Source organism: Capra hircus, chromosome 5 (genome assembly GCF_001704415.2).
Source record: "Capra hircus breed San Clemente chromosome 5, ASM170441v1, whole genome shotgun sequence".
In the NCBI taxonomy this organism is placed as follows: Eukaryota; Metazoa; Chordata; class Mammalia; order Artiodactyla; family Bovidae; genus Capra; species Capra hircus.
Genome location: NC_030812.1, coordinates 15,613,946 through 15,631,111, shown reverse-complemented (window position 1 = coordinate 15,631,111; position 17,166 = coordinate 15,613,946).

Genomic DNA, 17,166 nt, shown 5'->3' with positions numbered 1-17,166 from the left:
AGTACTACATTTTTTTCACACAATAAAGATTATCCTTTAGAAAGCATCAGCAAACACTATATGATTGAAAAAAACCGAAACAGTCTCTCAATAAAATTAGGAATAAGACAAAGATACCCAGAGTAGCTACTAAAATTCTGTATTAATTTTAAATTTTAAAATCAGAGAAGACAAAAAAAAAGTGATAAACATTCAGATGAAGGGACTAATTTGTTGTTAGTTACAGATGTTATACTGGGATACATAAAATCTGGAAGAAGTGGCTGCAGTGGCCACGGGGTCCTCAGTGGTACCTCTGGGTTCAGTGGCAAGGGCCCGGGGCAGGTGGCATTGATGCTGGAGTTGATGGTGTGCACATGTTTGGCCTCAACTGCCTGCATGGTGCAGGGGTTGGTACTGGCCCACGATGGCGACACTGACTGGTGCTGCTGTGTGCGCATGAACAGTCCAGGTGCCAGACATGCACTTGTGTGGCTGCAGGGACTAAGTGCAGGCTCAAGTGCAGTAGTGCAGGCTGGTGACACGAGTCAAGGTCAGCAGCATACAGGTCCACAGCCCCTGATAACCCCCGCTTCCGCAGCTCTCACCACCAAGGATCATGCAGTTGTGATGTCACGGACCCCAACTGCTTGAGCTAAGGAGACATCGTATCCCCCCATGATGGAAAGTTGCCATGCACCCCTGTACTTGGTACCCACTGCTATTAGATGCAGGTCAAAGCACACTCTAGGATGCTCCCATCCACAGTGAAGCATCTTCTTACCAAAGCCAGTCCAGAAAGTCTGGAAACAGTGAGTGCTTCTTCAAACACTCAGACACCGACACAGCGCTGCAGGGCTCATGAAATCAGGGAAACATGACACAACCAAGGGAACACAGTGGAGGCCCAGGAACGGACACTGAAGATACGGAGTTCTATGAACTCACCAAATCTTTAAATTCAGCTTCCCTTTTGATCAATAATCCAAATTTTTAGTCATTTCTTTCTTCTCATGATTAACTACACATAGTCAGGAGGAACCAGGCTACCAACATTTTGCCTAGATATTTCCTCAGCCAAGTATCTGGTTTCACTCGTGAATTCTACTTTCCATAAAGCATTTGGAGACAAATGCAATTCAGCCAATCTCTTTGCCACTTTATAACAAAGATTGCTTTTCCTCAAGTATCCAATACTATAGTTCTCATTTTCATCTGAACCCCTTCAGAGTGGCCTGTACTGTCCACACTTCTCCAACATTCCGTTCACAAGTACTTTGCTAGTCTCTAAGAAGACTGAGGTCCTCTCTTCAGCTCCCCTCTTTGCTTCCGAGGTCTCACCAGAATACCTTGTAAAGCTCTATTTAGCAATGCCATTTTGTTTTGTTTTGTCTTCTAACATGCACCTCAAAACTCTTTCAGCCTCTGTCTATTAAATAGCTCCAAAATCACTTCTGTATTTTTACAGCTTTACAGCAGTAGCATCCCTTCTTCCAGGTGCCAATTTCTCCCTTGGTCCATTTAGACTATCATGCTTGCACTCAGTTGCTCAGTCATATCTGACTCTTTGCAACCCCATGGGCTGGCCATGGGGTTCTCCAGGCCAGAATATTGGATTGGGTTGCCATTTCCTTCTTCAGGGGATCTTCCTGACCCAGGGATCAAACCCCTGTCTCCTGCATTGCAATCAGATTCTTTATCATCAGAGCCACCAGGGAAGCCCTTAGTCTCCTATAACAAGATACTACAGACTGAGTGGCTTAAGTGACAGGCATTTATTACTCATAGCTCTGAGGCTAGGGATTCAAGATCAAGGTGCTAGCATATTTGGTGACCGATGAAACCTGCTTTCTGGTCCATCTTCTCACTGTTCCCGCATGGCAGAAGCAGCCAGGGAGCTTTCTGGCAGTACATTTTAAAGGGCACCAATCCCATCTGTGAGGCCTCACATCAGTACCCAGTCATCTTCCAAAGTCCCCACCTCCATTATCATCACTTATTGGGAGTTAAGTTTTAACATATGAATTTTGAGGGGACATAAACATTCAGTCTATGGAAGATTAAAGTGCCAAAAAAAAAAAAAATCAGGAGAGTAAAGTCAGTCAATCATGTTAGAATTATTTTGCTATTGAAAGATTCAAATTAACTTTGGGTTTGTAAACAGCCTCTCATTTTTCCCCACACCATTGATTTTTATAATGAACAACCCCCTCAAAAAAAGGTACTTATGTAAAGAGAAGTTTCAAATATATTTTGTATCATTTGTAATAGTTTGATCCTTATATTAAACTTTCCTTTTAATAATTTTGTAATAAAATTTACAATTTACCATTTACAACTGCACTGGAGTATTTTTCTAGTTTTTCAGAAGATGCCTATACTGTGGTTGATGCATGTCAGTACTAAATCTCTCTTAAGAAGACCTCATATTTGACAGAAAGATATGCTCCAGAATGTCTCTGAAGAAATACAGTAAGACAAATGAGTTGTTGCCTACCAATTCCTTTTTTTCAGTATAAGCTTTTACTTTATTTCCAGTTAGTCAAAGGAATCCCACTGGGAAAATAAAGACACATGATAATGCTGAAAAGAATCATAGGATTCTAGTGGTGAAAAGACCTTAGAGAGGGTTCACTCAGGAGTCCTCAATTTGCAGATGAGGAAATTGAGGGCAGTCTAAGGTTGCACAGCTGGTTTAATGGCAGTGCCAGAATTAGAAAGACCATTTCCTGGTTCTCAGTCCAGCGCTCTTTTGATTATACTGTGCTGTGGCCCACTTCATGACACCTCTGAAAGAGGGTTCTCATAGAGCATCTATGCATGACTCACAGCATGTCCAACAGAAATAGTTTTACTGCTGAAAAATGCCTGCCAAGGATTCTGCTACTAAGATCTCCCACTGGGCGAGGGGCCTTTAGACAGCACACGGCACAAACTGTAACGTCTCCATTCTCTAGTGACATGGAGCCTTCACAACGTAGGCTTTTTTTTTTTTTAATGATGATTTTAAGCAACCATCTCAATCGTCGGTTTTTCTATACCAGGTCCCATGAGATAGTCTACAACCTCTCGCACTCAATAATGTTATGTTTTAGGGTAATAGAAGGTACTTCAGTATCGTTGATCTTATCTGTATAGATATCTCTTTTTTATTTTTTCTTTATCCATTTAGAAGCCAGTGTGACCTCTCTGGCCCTTTCTGTAACTGAGCAATTGAGCAAAACCTCAATGTAAGACCTGTATTCACAGCAATAGCGCAAAATGTCACTGAGATGCCAACCCAGAATTCAGTCAATTCCTGTTCCCAAATAACAGATAATTCCTGTTCTGTGCTCCAGGAGCTGTAACAGACATTGTTCTCCAGTGTCATCATTTGTGCTAGATGAACACTGTTCTCTTGAATATTACAGAAAGCTGGATTCCTGATGAATTTGTAAATTCATGTGGACAAAAAAAAACAGAGCTATCAAAATAAATGTGATGCTACCATAATTAGGATGTTTGAGATATTAAAAATGAGGCCCTTGATTTTTGTCCAATGATAGCTCATTCTCTAGTTTGGATCACAGACTCTCATATTTAAATCACTTTGACTATGCTGCCTTCCCATCATCCCAAAAAGTCACCATGGCAACAAATCAATGGCAACGAAAACCATCTCGCTACATATTGTTCTTTAACATCTATAGGTTACTAGGATGTGTTTTGGAATATAATCCATCATCTAGGAACTTTTCAAAAATGTTATTCTTATTTCACTATTACTGCTTCCTTATCTAACCACATATATTTTCTCCAGTGTGAAGTGCTAAAACGATCTTACATTACAAAACACAAACCCTCTGCCGTTCCCTTGAATAACAGAGAAACAATAGTGATTTCTATTTCCATCAATGAAATGTTATTTACTTTTAATTTTTTTCTTTAAGTTGAATGCCTAAGATATATTTACACAATTTACAGCCTTGATTTCATGTATAATTTGTTTTAAAAATACACAGATATTTCCATGCAGACAGCATAAGCCTATTCTAAGAATTAAACACTTTAATCTTGTTACCTAAAAATTTTACCAGTTAATGGAAAACCATAATTGTATTTTAAATCATTCTCACACTAGGAAGCTAACTTTATGGGGCAGCGTATTTATTTTAATATGTCCTCCCTTCAGTTAATAAATGTCTCTTTCTCTTTCTCCACACCTATTAATTTTGAGTAGAATATACAACTCCAACCATCCACTGTTATGAAAGCAGTAATGTTAACCTCTGGTTGCAGTGTTTTGATTCCAATTGAATTCATGGCGCATTTGAAGTGTGTGTGCATATGTGTATTCACTGACTAGTTTTTATAAGCAGATTGAGGCATACTCAAAAGGGATAATCCTTTAAGCTGATTTAATAGCACTTCATATATTTTCAATTTTTTGTAATGTTCTATTTGTTGATCAGGCAAATATATGTTGCCTATTTCCCTGATAATCAAAATAAAATAAAAAAGTCAAAAATATAAAGAAAACTTTAAAAAACAAATCAAAACTTGAATTATGATAAAAGCCTGAGTCAGTTCAGTTCAGTTTAGTTGCTTGGTCCTGTCCGACTCTTTGTGACCCCATGGACTATAGCCAGCCATGTTCCTTTGTCCATGGACTTCTCCAGCCAGGCAAGAATACTGGAATGGGTTGCCATTCCCTTCTTCAGGGGATCTTCCCAACCCAGGGATCAAACTCAATCTCCTGCATTGCAGGCAAATTCTTTACCATCTGAACCACCAGGGAAACCCAAATATAGTTCTAAAAAGCACAACTGTATGGCATAACAGCTGGCATACAGGGGCCAGCATTGAGTGAACAGGCAAGAAGAGATACTGACTGGAGGACTGAGAGGAGGTGGGAGACTGTAGAGCTGAAGGATTGTCAGCAATAGGAGACAGAGTGAATGAAAGTGTTAGTCACATCTGACTCTTTGCAACCTGCAGCCTACCAGGCTCCTCTGTCCATGGACTTAGCTAGGCAAGAATACTGGAGTGAGTTGCTATTTCTTCCCCCACGGTATCTTCCTGATGCAGGGCTTAAACCTGGGTCTCCTGCATTGCAGGCAGATTCTTTACAGTCTGAGCCACGAGGGAAGTAACTTTCCCAGCCAAAGGAAAGGAGTAGGATTGTGAAAGACAAAGCAGTCACCTTAGCTGAAAGCAGAACACTTAAATATAGCAGCTGGCAGAAGGCCGACCAAAAACTATGGATAGTAAGGTGAGAGTGGAGAGAGGAGAAATGCAGGTCACACTCTGATAAGAGAGATGCCTTGTCAACAGCATCAGAAAACACAGGACTCAAACAGTGGTATACTATTGGCTCTGTAAGTCACCCCTGGTAAAGAGGTATCTGGAAGGTTAGAGAAATCTTGTCCAAGGCTAAAAGTATGCAGGGCCTGAGCTGTGGTCACCCAGTGTAACAGAACAGATAGCACAGCAAGAAGCACTCCTGGGTGACAGTAGGGTAGACCAACTGGAAATTTAAAAAGGAAAATGGAAAGAAAAGGTGGAGGGCCAACCCACTGATGATTTAGCCATTCCTTTCAATGACCACATGCCCAAAAGGAGAACGTGTCCCCAATAGTATCCATTTCACTTTATCTTCAATGTTTAAATATTCTTCATGTTTAAAGATACAAAACTGTGACTTTAATATAGCACATATATATATATACATTTTTTACATATTTTGTATATGTGCATTGTCCATTTCCAATGTATGTTATATGTGTCTGTATATATATATATATATATATATATATATATATATATACAATTTTACTCATTTCACATGTTAACAAGGTCATGCCCAAAATCTTCCAAGCTAGGCTTCAACAGTGCATGAACCAAAAACTTCCAGATGTTCAACCTGGATATAGAAAAGGCAGAGAAACCAGAGATCAAATTGACAGCATCTACTGGATCATAGAAAAAGCAAGAGAATTCCAGAAAAAAATCTACTTCAGCTTCACTGACTATGCTAAAGCCTTTGATTGTGTGGATCACAACAAAACATGGAAAATTCTTAAAGCGATGGGAATACCAGACCACTTTACCTGAATCCTGAGAAACCTATATGCAGGTCAACAAGCAACAGTTAGAACTGGACATAGAACAACAGACTGGTTCCAAATTGGGAAAGGAGTACCTCAAAGGTGTATATTGTCACCCTGCTTACTTAACATATGCAGAGTACATCATACGAAATGCTGGAATGGATGAAGCACAAGCTTAAAACAAGACTGCTGGGAGAAATATCAATAACCACAAATGTGCAGATGATACCATTCTTATGGCAGAAAGCAAAAAGGAACTAAACAGCTTCTTGATGAAGGTGAAAGAGGAGCGTGAAAAAGCTGGCTTAAAACTTAACATTCAAAAAATTAATGTCATGGTAATAAACTAAGAATAATACGTGTGTCAGACTTTCCTCAGGGTTTTACAAACTTTACCCTTCAGTGTATGTGCTTCTCATGTTTTAGAAAATCCTTGCTTTGCCATTCTTCAGCTCAGTTCAGAGGAGTCACTCAGTCATGTCTGACTCTTTGCGACCAAACCGACAGCAGCACACCAGGCTTCCTTGTCCATCACTAACTCCCCGAGTCTACTCAAACTCGTGTTCATCGCATCTGTGATGCCATCCAACCATCTCATCTTCTGTCATCCCCTTCTCCTCCCACCTTCAATCTTTCCCAGCATCAGGGTCTTCTCCAAGTAGTCTATATTTCACCTCATGTGGCCAAAGTATTGGAGTTTCAGTTTCAACATCAGTCTTTCCAATGAATGTTCAGGACTGATTTCCTTCAGGATGGACTGGTTGGATCTCCTTGCTGTCCAAGGGACTCTCAAGAGTCTTCTTCAACACTACAGTTCAAAAGCATCAATTCTTTGATGCTCAGCTTTCTTTAGAGTCCAACTTATACATCCATACATGACTGGAAAAACCATAGCTTTGACTAGATGGATATTTGTTGGTAAAGTAATATCTCTGCTTTTTAATAAATTTTGTCATAAATTTTCTTCAAAGGAGCAAGCATCTTAATTTTATGGCTGCAGTCACCATCAGCAATGATTTTGCGGCCCCCCAAAATAAAGTCTATCACTGTTTTCATTATTTCCCCATCTATTTCCCATGAAATGATGGGACCAGATGCCATGATCTTAGTTTTTTGAATGTTGAGTTTTAAGCCTACTCTTTCACTCTCCTCTTTCACTTTCATCAAGAGGTTCTTTATTTCTTTTTCGCTTTCTGCCAAAGGGTGGTGTCATCTGCATATCTGAGGTTATTGATATTTCTCCCAGCAATCTTGATTCCAGCTTGTGCTTCATCCAGCCCAGCATTTTGTATGATATACGCTGCATATAAGTTAAATAAGCAGGGTGAAAATACACAGCCTTGATGTACTCCTTTACCGATTTGGAACCAGTCTGTTTTCCCGTGTCCAGTTCTAACTGTTGCTTGTTGACCTGCATACAAATTTCTCAGGTGGCAGGTCAAATGGTCTGGTATTCCCATCTCTAAGAATTTTCCACAGTGTGTTGTGGTCCACACAGTCAAAGGCTTTGTCATAGTTAATAAAGAAGAAGTAGATTTTTTTCTGGAACTCTCTTGCTTTTTCAATGATCCAATGGATGTTGGCAATTTGATCTTCAGTTTCTCAGCCTTTTCTAAATCCAGCTTGAACATCTGGAAATTCATGGTTCATGTACCATTGAAGCCTGGCATGGAGAATTTTGAGCAATACTTTGCTAGTGTGTGAGATGAGTGCGCTTGTGCAGCAGTTTGAGCATTCTTTGGCATTGCATTTCTTTGGGATTGGAATGAAAACTGATCTTTTCCAGTCCTGTGGCCCCTGTTGAGTTTTCCAGATTTACTGGCATACTGACTGCAACACTTTAACAACAGCTCAACTGGAATTCCATCACCTCCACTAGTTTTGTTCATAGTGATGCTTCCTAAGACTCACTTGACTTTGCATTCCAGAATGTGTGGCTCTAGGTGAGTGATCACAACATCGTGATTATCTAGGTCATAAAATCTTTTTTGTATAGCTCTTCTGTGCATTGTTGCCACCTCTTCTTAATGTCTTATGCTTCTGTTAGGTCCATATCATTTCTATCCTTTATTTTTCCCATCTTTGCTTGAAATTTTCCCTTGATATCTCTAATTTTCTTGAAGGAATCTGTAGTCTTCCCCATCCTATTCTTTTCCTCTATTTCTTTCCATGAATCACTGAGGAAGTCTTTCTTATATCTCCTTGAATTCTTTGGAATTCTGCATTCAAGTGGGCATATCTTTCTTTTTCTCGTTTGCCTTTCATTTCTCTTCTTTTCATAACTATTTGTAAGGCCAGCTCAAACAACCATTTTGCCTTTTTGTGTTTCTGTTTGTTGGGGATGGTCTTGATCACTGCTTCCTGTACAATGTCATGAACCTCCATCCATAGTTCTTCAGGCACTCTGTCTATCAGATCTAATCCCTTGAATCTATTTGTCATTTCCACTGTGTGCTCATAAGGGATTTGTTTTAGATCATACCTGAATTGTCTAGTGGTTTTCCCTACTTTTTTCAATTTAAGTCTGAATTTGGCAATAAGAAGTTCATGATGTGAGCCACAGTCAGCTCCCTGTCTTATTTTTGGCTGACTATATAAAGCCCTCTCCATCTTTGGCTGCAAAAAATATAATCAGTCTGATTTCACTATTGACCATCTGGTAATGTCCAGGTACAGAGTTTTCTCTTATTTTGTTTCTCTTATTTTGAAGACGATGTTTGCTGTGACCAGTGTTTTCTCTTGGCAAAACTCTGTTAGCCTTTGACCTACTTCATTTTGTACTCCAAAGCCACATTTGCCTGTTACTCCAGGTGATTCTTGACTTCCTATTTCTGCATTCCAGTCCCCTATAATGAAAAGGACATCTTTTGGGGGTGTTAGTTCTAGAAGGTCTTGGAGGTCTTCATAGAACCGTTCAACTTAAGCTTCTTCAGCATTACTTGTCGGGGCATAGACTTGGATTACTGTAATATTGGATGATTTGCCTTGGAAGTGAACAGAGATCATTCTGTCGTTTTTGAGATCATCCAAGTACTACATTTCAGATTGTTTTGTTGACTATGATAGGTACTCCATTTCTTCTAAGGAATTCTTGCCCACAGTAGTATCTAAATGGTCATCTGAGTTAAAGTCACCCATTCCAGTCCACTTTAGTTCACGGATTCCTAAAATGTCAGTGTTCACTCTTGCCATCTCCTGTTTGACCACTTTCAGTTTTTTTTGATTCATGGACCTAACATTCCAGGTTCCTATGCAGTATTACTCTTTACAGCATCGGACTTTACTTCCATCACCAGTCACAGCAACAACTGGGTGTTGTTTTTGCTTTGAATCCATCTCTTCATTCTTCCTTTAGTTATTTAGCCACTGATCTCCAGTAGCATATTGGGCACCTACCAACCTGGGGAGTTCATCTTCCAGTGTCCTATCTTTTTGCCGTTTCATACTGTTTGTGGGGTTCTCAAGGCAAGAATACTGAAATGGTTTGCCATTGCCTTCTGCAGTTCAGTTCAGTAGCTCAGTCCTGTCCGACTCTTTGTGACCCCATGAATTGAAGCATGCCAGGCCTCCTTGTCCATCACCAACTCCCGGAGTTCACTTAGATTCACGTCCATCGAGTCAGTGATGCCATCAAGCCATCTCATCCTCTTTCGTCCCCTTCTCCTCCTGCCCCCAATCCCTCCCAGCATCAAAGTCTTTTCCAATGAGTCAAATTTTCACATGAGGTGGCCAAAGTACTGGAGTTTCAGCTTTAGCATCATTCCTTCCAAAGAAATCCCAGGGCTGATCTCCTTCAGAATGGACTGGTTGGATCTCCTTGCAGTCCAAGGGACTCTCAAGAGTCTTCTCCAACACCAGAGAAAAAGCATCAATTCTTCGGCCTCAGCCTTCTTCACAGTCCAACTCTCACATTCATACATGACTACTGGAAAAACCATAGCCTTGGTTTTCCAAATTTGCTGGCATATTGAGTGCAGCACTTTCACAGCATCATCTTTCAGGATTTGAAATAGCTCAAGTGGAATTCCATCACCTCCACTAGCTTTATTCATCGTGATGCTTTCTAAGGCCCACTTGACTTCACATTCCAGGATGTCTGGCTCTAGATGAGTGATCACACCATCGTGATTATCCGGGTCACGAAGATCTTTTTTGCACAGTTCTGTGTATTCTTGCCACCTCTTCTTAATATCTTCTGCTTCTGTTAGGTCCATACCATTTCTGTCCTTTATCAAACCCATCTTTGCATGAAATGTTACCTTTGTATCTCTAATTTTTTTGAAGAGATCTCTAGTCTTTCCCATTCTGTTGTTTTCCTCTATTTCTTTGCATTGATCGCTGAAGAAGACTTTCTTATCTCTTCTTGCTATTCTTTGGAACTCTTCATTCATATGCTTGTATCTTTCCTTTTCTCCTTTGCTTTTCACTTCTGTTCTTCACAGCTATTTGTAAGGCCTCCCCAGACAGCCATTTTGCTTTTTTGCATTTCCTTTCCATGGGGATGGTCTTGATCCCTGCCTCCTGTACAATGTCATGAACTGCATTCCAAAGTTCATCAGGCACTCTATCTATCAGATCTAGGTCCTTCAATCTATTTCTCACTTCCACTGTATAATCATAAGGGATTTGATTTAGGTCATACCTGAATGGTCTAGCGGTTTTCCCTACTTTCTTCACTTTAAGTATGCATTTGGTAATAAGGAGTTCATGATCTGAGCCACTGTCAGCTCCTGGTCTTGTTTTTGTTGACTGTATAGAGATTCTCCATCTTTGGCTGCAAAGAATATAATCAGTCTGATTTCTGTGTTGACCATCTGGTGATGTCCATGTGTAGAGTCTTCTCTTGTGTTGTTGGAAGAGGGTGTTTGCTATGACCAGTGCATTTTCTTGGCAAAAGTCTGTTAGTCTTTGCCCTGCTTCATTCCACATTCCAAGGTCAAATTTGCCTGTTACTCCAGGTGTTTCTTGACTTTCTACTTTTGCATTCCATTCCCCTATAATGAAAAGGATATCTTTTTTGGGTGTTAGTTCTAAAAGGTCTTGTAGGTCCTTATAGAACCGTTCAACTTCAGCTTCTTCAGCGTTACTGGTTGGGGCATAGATTTGGATTACCATGATATTGAATGATTTGCCTTGGAGACGAACAGAGATCATTCTGTCATTTTTGAGATTGCATGCAAGTACTGCATTTTGGACTCTTTTGTTGACCATGATGGTTACTCCATTTCTTCTGAGGGATTCCTGCCCACAGTAGTAGATATAATGGTCATCTGAGTTAAATTCACCCATTCCAGTCCATTTTAGTTCACTGATTCCTAGAAAGTCGATATTCCCTCTTGCCATCTCTTTTTTGACCACTTCCAATTTGCCTTGATTTTTGGACCTGACATCCCAGATTCCTATGCAATATTGCTCTTTATAGCATCGGACCTTGCTTCTATCACCAGTCACATCCACAGCTGGGTGTTGCCTTCTCCAGTGGACTACATTTTGTCAGAACTGTCTGCCATAATCCATTCATCTTGGGTGGCCCCATACACGGCATGGCTCATAGTTTCATTGAGCTAGACAAGGCTGTGGTCCATGTGATTGGTTTGGTTAGTTTTCTGTGGTGTGGTTTTCATTATGTCTGCCCTCTGATGGATAAGGATAATAGGCTTATGGATGCTCCCTGAAGGGATAGACTGACTGAAGGGGAAACTGGATCTTGTTCTAATGGGTGGGGCCATGTTCAGTAAATATTTAATCCAATTTTCTGTTGATGGGTGGGTCTCTCAAACTATGGAGGGGGAAATGAAGATAATAGCAAACTCTTTTAAAAAGGTCCCATGCTTCAGTCAGTGCCCCCAACCCTGCAGCAGGCCACTACCAACCCATGCCTCTGCTGCAAATTCCTAGGCAATCATGAGCATGTCTCGGTCAGTGTCTTGTGGGGGTCTCTGCTCCTTTCTCCTGAGTCCTGGTGCACACAAGATTTTTTTGTGTGTGTGCCTTCCAAGAGTCTGTTTCCCCAGACCTGTTTAAGTTCTGGTAGTTCCATGGTGGAGTTAATCATGACCTCCTCCAAGAGAGCTATGCCATACCCAGGTCTGCTACACCCAGAGCCCCTGTGGAAGGCCACTGATGACCAGAACCTCCACAGCGGACACTCAGTCACAGTTCTGGCTCAATCTCTGTAGGTTGGGCATTCATTTTGTGCCCTTCCCAGGTCTGAGCAGCTCAGGTGACCAGATGCTTGGCAAGCGCACCATCCCAAGTGGGCCGTGCATCTTGGAGGATTATCAACCCTCCAGGATCTCAGGAAGATGTAGTTAGCAGCTGGGAGCCTGCTCACAATTTGATGGAAGATGCCCTCTCTGGGGCTGAGATTTTAGCAACCCCTTGCCTTCTGGCTCTGGCTGTCGCAATCAAGCCTCTTTGCCTCTGGGCGGGGACGGGCTGGTATGCAGCTGAATAGCTCTTCTTTGATATTTGTTTATTGCTTTGTTCTGTGAGTGATCAGGCTGAGAGTTAGATTGTTAGGTTTGAGTCCTTCACAGGAAAGTTTTCTTCTCCGCAGTTGTGGTTGGGCATGTATTCTGTGTGTGTGTGTGTGTGTGTGTGTGTGTGTGTGTGTGTGTGTGTGTGTGTTCTTTCTCCTAGTTATGTTGCCTTCTGAGATTCTAAACCTCCCCACAGACCCTCCTGTGAGAGGGTTTCCTACTGTGTGGAAACTTCTCCTTCATGACTCCCGCACCAGGACAGGTCTTCATTCCTAACTCTTTTGTCTCTCTTTTTGTATTTTTATTTTGTCCTACCTCATTTCAAAGAGAATGGGCTGCCTTTTTGGGTGCAAGGTGTCCTCTGCTAGTGTTCAGAAGTTGTTTTGTGGAAGTTGCTCAGCATTCAAATGATTTTTTGATGAATTTGTGGGGGAAAAAGTTGTCTCCCCATTCTATTCCTTTGCCATCTTGCCATTCTCACTGAGAGAATTGTGAACTTTCACATATGTTAGAGTGGAAAAAAATTGAAAACTAATCTCCTTGGTTCAATATGAAGTTTTTGAGTTGATTGGGAACTCATTTTCAGGAAGGCAGCCTTTGGGAGAACTGATACAATCAGATCATGCAATTTTGCCATAAGCAAGGTTGGTAGAATGTTGGTGAAGTAGAACAACAAGGTCATCAGGTTAAAATCTGATAAACTGGTAATATCCTACTTGACTTCCCATGGGTGTTCTTCAGCCTGCAGAAGAAAAATAAAAGAACACTGATTTTTAATCTAAAGTTCTTTGTCATTAAGTTAATAGGTAAAACATTTTATATATTTTAATTACCAAATTAATATTAAAATTGAAAGAACTAAAATTGTAATGTCCATTATGAAATTTTTCTTTTCCTTTTGTCTTCTATTGAATTACAGAATTGTTTCCTGAAAGAAGACATAGATAGATCTATACTGGCCTCCAGTATGGCATATGAGATGGAAGTTTGAACTGAACATATATATATATAATCTCATTTTCAGAAGCTGCGATATCCAAAGTAACTCTACCTTTCATGATTTTAGATGAAAATGGCAACAGAAATAAGAACTCCAAAATAGCTATTAAACCTTCATTTGAGAAAGTGTTACATTCTGATGCTGGAATGCACACTTCTCAAAAGACTAAAAAAGCTATTTCTGAAAAATATTTTCTAGTCAACTAGAAACACATAAATCTCAAGAACTTCACTTGCAAAAGTACCTATTAAAAATACTTAAAAAAAAACTCTGTTACTAAATACTATGTCATAATCAATAAAAGCTTGAAATGCATACTTTGTGAAATAACTTGTATTCTTATAGAAAAAGTCAACATTCCAGTCTGATTTATGGATATTTGATGTAACTCTTAAGATTCTTCAGAGTCCTCGAAAACTGAATTGTTGACTAAAGTGCTTTTTTATTTGTTTTATATATATTTGTCTTGAAGTATTGGAGAAGGCAATGGCACCCCACTCCAGTACCCCTGCCTGGAAAATCCCATGGAGGGGGGAACCTGGTAGGCTGCAGGGTAGCTAAGAGTCGGACATGACTGAGCAACTTCCCTTTCACTTTTCACTTTCACGCATTGGAGACGGAAATGGCAACCCACTCTGGTGTTCTTGCCTGGAGAGTCCCAGGGACGGGGAAGCCTGGTGGGCTGCCATCTACGGGGTTGCACAGAGTTGGACACGACTGAAGCAACTTAGCAGCAGCAGTCTTGAAGTATATTTTGCATATGGAAATGAAAATGTAACTCCTAGTTCTCTCAGATGTCCCCATACTATAATACTGTTAACAGTGAACTTTCATTGTTGCTCAGTCTCTCAGTTGTGTCCAACTCTGCGACCCCATGGACTATATAGCCCCCTCTGTCCATGGGATTCTCCAAGCAAGAGTACTGGACTGGGCTGCCATTTCCTTTTCCAGGGGATCTTCCCCAGCCAGGAATCAAACCTTCATCTCCTGCATTGGCAGGTGGGTACTTTACCACTGAGTCACCAGGGAAGCCCATAAGTATGTATGAGCATAGTAAATTCCAGAACTTAATTCCAGAACTTCTCAGATTAAACTGCAGGCTGATGCCGAATACATCTTGATCTGATATCAATCTGCCTCTTGCTTTATCATTCAGGCTCCAATCCTGTTTTGGTCTTGTTTACATTGATCCATGACAATTCTGGTAGAAAACCTGCCTGCCAATGCAGGAGACATAATAGATGCTGCTTGGATCCCTGGATTGGGAAGGTCCCCTGGAGGATGGCATGGCAACCCACTCAAGTATTCCTGCCTGGAGAATCCCATGGACAGAGAAGCCTGGTGGGCCACAGTCCATGGGGTTGCAAAGAGTTGGACATGACTGAAGCAACTTAACATGCATGCACACACACAACAGGTCCATCATTTCTTTGCTCCAGGAATGGGGATCTCAGACTACAGTGACTCAGAGTTCACTCAGTCTTGATGGCATTTATTTTTTGGTACTGTTTTCCAAACCTTCATACCATATTCATTCCCTTCAGAAATGCATTATCTTCCAAGCTGTCTGATGCAGCTGCTCCTGACCTTGGGTATGACAAGTCACCCAAATTGAAGGTGACATCCAAGAAGGCCAAAAAGTCTTAGATATTTTTCTTTTTCAAAGAGGAAAGCTATCTGGATAAATGATATATGAAACTAGCTAATTCTCCTGTATTTATTATCATGAGGAAAAAAGGGGGTAATATGTTGACACAATGTTCTTTTTCAAATTCAATTTCAATTCTCTTCAGTTATATATTTATTTTATTCAGTTTATTAGTATATTGTAATTATCTCTTTCTCCCTACCTACAAACCTACCTACCTATTGATCCATCTAATTAATTCATTTCTAAATCCATTTATTCAAATATCCTTTGCTGCAAAGAGAAGAGAAATGAGGAGACAATGAGGAGAGAAAGAAGAAAGAAAGAGTGCTAATTATGTCTTTGTGGCTGCATGAATCTATTTCATTAATTATGAAATTCACAGAAGTGTATAGACATTTTTATATTCACAAACATATTTTACTTTTATTTTATTTTTTATTACTTCTACTCCTTTTTCACATGGACAAGAACAACAAGAGCATTTTCAACATGGGATTTTGAAAAGTATGAAAGAAGAAACAGATAATAAGGCAAATTCAGGAATTTCAAGAAAGTTCTGTTTTTTGTTTTAGAAAGTTTTTTTCTGAATCATTAGTTTAGTGATAGGAGTGTGCTTGGGTTATTGCAGCAGAGCCAAGAGAGTGTGACAAAGTATTTATGAGTGGGGGAAATGCCATTTACTAGCTCCATAACCTTGGGCAAGTCACTTAATCCTTTTGTTCACGCTATTGTCTGTAAAAGAAGGATAATAATGGTAATAATGGTGATAATTATTTCATAGGGTGTTTTGCAGTTTGAATGTTTTAATATTTATAAAGAGCTTTGAACAGTAGTTGGCAAACAATAAACGCACTATGTACTAGCTGTTACTTGTCTGAATACCCTTTCAGAATGAAAGCTCATGAGAGCAGGAGATTTGCTTTTATGTTCACTGCTATTGTCTAGAACTAAGAATTGAAAGTATTCAATAGGTCTCATATTGAAGAAGCAGTATAGTGTCCTAATTAGGAACAGTGATGATGAAGATAGACCCCCTACAATAAAAATCCAGGCTCCAATAATAGCTGTTTTACTTTTGCAGGTTAGTTAATTCTACTCTTTAGTTTTTGATTCTGCAAAATGAGGAAATGATCATTAATTTCGTGTGTCAGCTTGACAGAATCTCAGGGTGACCAGATGTTTGGCTAACGTTGTTTCTGGATGTGTCTGTGATATGTCTCAGGATGAGACTAGTGTTTCAATTGGTAGAAAGAGTAAAGTAGACCGCACTCCCCAACATAGGTTGGCTTCATTCAGTCTGTTCAGGAGATCTGAAGAGAACAAAAAGGCAGAGGAAGGGAGAATTTACTCACTCTGCCTACCGTTGAGCTGGATCATCAATCTTTTTGTGCACTCAGAACAGGACTTATACCATTGAATCTCCTGCCCTTAGGCCTTTGTACTCAGTGTGAAACTACACCACTTGCTTTCCTGGTCTTCTCATTTGCAGATGGTTGTGCTATGCTGGGCTGTGCTATGCTTTGCTGTGCTTAGTAGCTCAGCCGTGTCCAACTCTTTGCAACCACATGGACTGTCACCCGCCAGGCTTCTCTGCCCATAGGGTTCTTCAGGCAAGAACACTGGCGTGGGTTGTCGTGCCCTCCTCCAGGGAATCCTCCTGACCCAGGGATGAAACCCAGGACTCCCACATTGCAGGTGGATTCTTTACCATCTGAGCCACCAGGGAAGCCCTTGCAATGGCACATCACTGGAGTCCTCAAATTTCATAATTCTATTAGCCATGTGCATCTATAAATAGAAAGAGAGCAAAAGAGATCTTCTGTTGGTTGTGTATCTCTGGATAAATATTTTATCCTGTAAATGATATTGTTATAAGCTAACTGCAAAGGAAAAAAAGCACTTTGGGCTATCTCTGTTAATATTTTCTGTCTAATTTGATCCTCTTTTGTGTTATAGAGCTTATTT